Source organism: Chamaea fasciata, unplaced genomic scaffold (assembly GCF_029207755.1).
Source record: "Chamaea fasciata isolate MVZ Bird 193981 ecotype frontalis unplaced genomic scaffold, bChaFas1.0.hap1 SCAF_33, whole genome shotgun sequence".
NCBI lineage: Eukaryota > Metazoa > Chordata > Aves > Passeriformes > Sylviidae > Chamaea > Chamaea fasciata.
In genome coordinates, this window is record NW_027094118.1 from 2,560 (window position 1) to 7,944 (window position 5,385).

General features: G+C 55.4%; 1 long non-coding RNA gene across 1 annotated transcript; it reads right to left on the bottom strand.

The window, feature by feature from the left end:
• Positions 1–2,991: 2,991 nt before the first annotated feature.
• Positions 2,992–4,545, bottom strand: LOC136303426 (uncharacterized). Its single transcript, XR_010724222.1, has 2 exons — positions 3,793–4,545; positions 2,992–3,367 (listed from the first exon to the last, which is right to left on the bottom strand). It is a non-coding gene; the product is annotated as an uncharacterized lncRNA (long non-coding RNA).
• Positions 4,546–5,385: the final 840 nt, after the last annotated feature.

The window sequence follows — 5,385 nt, forward strand, 5'->3', positions numbered from 1 at the left end:
GGCTGTTGGCCTGGCTGAAGCTCTTCCCACACTCGGAGCACTTGTGGGGTTTCTCCCCATCACGAAGCTGCTCGTGGACCACCAGCTCTGAGCTCTGGCTCCATCTCCGGCCGCCTTCCCGGCCCGGCCTGGCTCTTTCCTCCTCACATCCTCGCCAGCTGCGTTTGCAGCCCCTCCTCCTCAGGGATCTCCGGCCCTTTTCCTCCCCGTTGCATTCCTGCGCCGTGGAGCCGCTCAAAACGGCCTCTGCCACGAGCTTCTGCCGCGGGGATTTGTCCTCCCTGCTCTCCATGCTCGGCTCCCTGTCTGGGGGAGGAAGGACAAGGACAGGATGGGATTTGCCTCCGTGTCACCGGGAAGGGGAAGGAGATCCCCCGTCTGCTCGGTGCCCGCCCTCCCCGGGCTGCGGCGAGTCCCAGGAACCCGAAAAGCTCCCCCCTCTTCTGTCTCCCACCTACGGATACTGGGAGTGACTGGGCTTACACTGGGAGCAGCCACTTCCAGCACCGCGACTCCCGAACCCTCTTCCCGGCCATCCCGCCCCTCCAGCCCCTAACGGGGTCCCGGCAATCCCAGGCGTTTCCCCGCCTCTCGGGCTCCCCGCTTTGCGGTTCTGGGCTCTCCTCTCTCTGGACTCCCGCTCAGGGAAGCGGCGGCTCTCCCGGGCTCCCCAAACCCGGTGTTCCCCCGCCCCCCGCCCCGGCTCTGCCGACACCGGGGACCCCCCAAAAACACCTCCCGGGAGCCCCCGATGTGCCCCCGAGGGGCATCTGCTGCTCGGCTTTGGATCCCCGCGAGCTCCAAACATCCCCCCAACAAACCCCAAACCCAGGGACCCCCCGGGATATTTGGGGTGAGCTCCCCCTCCCCGGCCACCTGCGGGATGTGGGGCGATGATCCCGGCGGTGCCGCCCGTTCAGGGAGCGCTGGAGCCGCCGCTCCCTCCGCTCGTCTTCTCCTCCCGCTCCTGCTGCCGCTGCGCCTCTTCCTCCCTCCCTCCTCCTCCCCCCCCGGGCCCGGGCCCGGCCTGGGAGGGCGGGGCCAAGGAAAGGGCGGGAACTGGGAGGGGAAAGGGGCGGGGTCAGGGACAGGGCGGGAATCGTGAGGGCAATGGGCGTGGCCGAGGGGACGCGCGGTCCTAAAAGGGCCCGGTTCGAACGAAAATCATTCAAACGGGCCTGAAATTGTCTAAAGAAGCCTAAAATCCACCCTTACACCGATCAGGTTTGGCCTCAAATCACCCTAAGAGGCCTGCAATCCCCACAAAAACCACTCTATAGCCACAGGGTTTGGTCTAAAATCAGCCATTTGGTGATGAAATCAACTAAAGGGTTCTAAAACCCCAAAATTGCCCAAACTGGTTTAAACTCACACAAAATGGCACACACCCCTTAAAACTCCTAAAAAGGGCGCTAAATGTCGCCTAAAAATACCTGGTTTGGCTTAAAATCATTGAAATATCCCTAAAGTCCACTCTAAAACCCATCAGATTTGGCCTAAAATCATCGAAAGGGGCCGAAAATCCACCCTAAACCTGCCCAGTTTGGCCTAAAATTACCCAAACCCGCCTAAAATCTCCGGGACCTGGACCAAGACTGAGACCGAGACCGGCAGCGGAACCAGCACCGAGACTGGCACCACCCAGGGACGGGGACTGAGAACGAGATTGGCACTGGGAGCGCTCCGGGACCAAGACCGGCACCGGCACCGGCACCGGGACCGCCCTGAAACCAAGACTGAGACCGGGACTGAAACCAGCAAAAAATGGCTGAAAAGTCACCAAACACGCCCCTAAAGAGACCAAAAATGCCTGAAAAGTGACAGAAAATGGCCACAAAATGGCCCCAAAATGACCAAAACCTGACTAGAAATGCCCCTGAAATTACAAAACATGTCTCAAAATGATTCAAAGCGTGACCAAAAATGACCCAAGATTGACAGAAAATTGCCCAAAATGCCGCGGGATCCAGGAGAGCCCGGAGAGACACACAATTCCCAAAAAATTCAAAAAAAATCCCGCAAAGGTGCATAAAAAAGCAAAACTATAGAAAAAAAAACTGAAAAAAGCCTAAAAATGGCTCAAAAAAGAAAAAAAATCCTGAAAATGCCTGCAAAAATTCCAATACTCTTCCCAAAATTTCCCAGACTACCCAGAATTTCCTAAATTACAAAAAAATTCCCCCCAAAATTTCTCCAAATACCAACAAAAATCACCCAGAAAATGAAAAAAACCCCTCAAATCTATAAAATGCCCAGAAATATTTACAAAAATCCAAAATTCCCCCCAAATTCTCAACAATCCTCTATAAATTCCCCAACACCTCAGAATTCTCAATTCCCAAAATATTCCCCAAAGCCCCAAAATACCAACAGAAAATACTCTAAAAATGCAAAAACATCACCCCAAAAGTTCCTAAAAATACTTCAAAAATCCTCCCCAAATGCTCCAAAAGTCCCCGAAAAAAAAAGACACACCCCAAAAAAGCCCCCAAAAACTTCTCAAAAGAAGAGGATAGTTGAGGAGGATATGTGGGATAAAAAATTCCCAAAATTCCCATATTAGGACCCAGAATTCCCAAGATTTCCTATGCTTGGACGTAAAATTACCCAAATTTTCCATGTTTGGACCCAAAATCCCCTCTGGCGAGCCCAAAATTCCCATGCTTGGACCCAAAATTTCCCAAATTCCTGCATTTGGGCCCAAAATTCCTCCGAAACCCCCCAAAATTCCTAACAGAGGCTCCAGAATTAAAAAAAACTTCCCAAAGAAACACCCCAAATTGCCCAATTAGGACTCCAAATTTCCAAGAATTAGCTGTACAGAGACAAAAATTCACAAACATTTCCTTTATGGACCCCAAAACTCCACTATAGAGATGCCAAGACTCCCCCAGACCCCCTCACATCCCATGTAGATGAATTATTAAAAAAAATAGGAATAGCGCCCTAATGCCGATATCCAACAATGACGGACAAAAGACTCTCCAGCAGTTTAGAGTTAGAAAGTGAATGTTTAATTACGACGCCGGGCAGCGTGCGGGATAGCTCCCGAACACACGCGCGCTCACAGAAGATCACAGGGTCTTTTTATGTACAGAAGGATTGAATACCCAAAACACAAATGTATATTCATGACTTTAGTACCTCCCATTCCCCGCTCCCTATGGTAATTAGCCAAAAGCTATTAAGCATGCGTGGTTTGTTCTTTGAAATGGGTCGGTGGTCTTTTTTATGGGGCGGGGTCTCAAAATGATGAAGTAAGTGAGTCTTCTTCGCTTTGACTTTTTAACCTTTTAGCGTTGCGTGACGACTGAATCCTGTTTTCCCAGGAGTATTTGATTTCTGAATTCATTGTCCTTCTTGAAGCCTATTGATTAGTCAGAAAACACAAACATAAGTTGACAGGCCCCATGATTTATCAGTTCCTTAAATCCGGCTTCTGCTTATCCAAAGGGCAGTCTATCTGTCTTACTTCAGCAATACTTGGTTTAACTAAAATCTTTAATTCTTTAAAATTAATGTTTCATAAAGAACCCCAGATCCCCTATAGGGTCCCCCAGGCGCCCCCGGACCCTCTATCGAGCCCCTATATATCCCCTCAGACCCCCCTGGGGAACTCCAGACCCCCCCAGACCCCCCAAATCCCCCACAGGGACCCACAGACACCCCCAGACCTCTCCGGACACGCTACAGGCTCCCGCTGACCCCTAGAGATCCCCTACAGACCCCCCAACCACCCAAAACGCCACGGAAACCCCCCAAATCCCCTATATTCCGCCCCAAATCTCCTACAGATCCTCCACCAAATCCTCTAAGGAGACTTCCAGGTCCTCTCAGACCCCTATAGATCCCCTATAGATCCCCCAGCCGGCTCGGGGCAACAAGAAACAAAGACGGCGGCGCCCGGGGGAGCCACTTCTGGGCCATCTGCGCATGCGCTCGAGGGAACGCGCCAGCAGATGGGCGGGGCCAAAGGGAAAAGAGGCGCGGCCAATGCAAGGGCGGGGAACGAATGGAACGAGGCGGGGTCAGAGAAAGGGCGGGAACTGGGAGGGGAAAGGGGCGGGGTCCAGGAAACGGCGGGAATTCTAAGGGGGAATGGGCGGGGTCAAGGGAACGCGCGGTCCTAAAAGGGCCCGGTTTGGCTTAAAATCACCCAAAAGACCCTAAAATCTCCGGCACCGAGACCGAGACCGAGACCAGCACCAGAAACGGCACCAGCACCGAGACCGACACCGACACCGGAACCGAGACTGGCACCGCTCCGGGACCAGGACTGCGATTGGCACTGGGAGCACTCCGGGACCAAATACGGCACCGGCACCGCTCCGACACCGGAACCGAAACCAGGACTGAAACTGGAACCGGCACTGGCACCGAGACTGGCACCGCTCCGGGATCGAGATCGGCACCGCGACCGGAATCAGCACCGGGAGCGCTCCGGGACCGAGACTGAGACCGAGGCCGAAACAGGGACCGGGATCGGACCCGGAATCGCTCCGGGATCGGCTCCAGGATCGCTCCGGGACCGCCGCGTTCGCTCCGGGGAGTTTTGGCCGCGCCCCCGGGCGGGACTGGGAGGGACGGGGAGGTTGCCCTGGGCCGGGCGGGACCGCCTCGGTTCGCATCGTTCCGAGGCGGCCACCCCGCTCCAGATGATCCCAGTCTCTATGGTTCTGATCCAGATGGTCCAGCCTGTGAAGTCCCAGTCCATGTGATCCCAGTCTGTAAAATCCCAGTCCATGTGACCAAGAACTCTCCAAGTTTGATTTACTCTCAAACCACATCCCACCCACCCAGCCCCACACAATCCCGATCCCAACATCCGCCCACAAAAATATCCCCAAACTCAGGAACCGCTCCCGGGATATTTGGGGCGAGCTCCCCCTCCCCGGGCACCTGCGGGATGGGGGGCGATGATCCCGGCGGTGCCGCCAGTTCAGGGAGCGCTGGAGCCGCCGCTCCCTCCGCTCGTCTTCTCCTCCCGCTCCTGCTGCCGCGGCGCCTCTTCCTCCCTCCCTCCTCCTCCTCCCCCGGGCCCGGGCCCGGCCTGGGAGGGCGGGGCCAAGGAAAGGGCGGGAACTGGGAGGGGAAAGGGGCGGGGTCAAGGGGACGCGCGGTCCTAAAACCACCCGGATTCGCTTAAAATCGCCAATTGTGCCGAAAATCCACCGTAAATCCACCAGGTTTAGCCTCAAATCATCCAAATGGGCCAAAAATCTCCGGGAACGGGACAAGATCAGCACCGGAACCCGCAGCAACACCAGGGCTGAGACCGTCACCGCAACTGAGACCGGCCCCGCACAGGCACCGGCACTGGGACCGACACCCCGGCACCAGAACTGGTACCGGGAGCAAGACTGAGACCACGACCGACACTGCGAC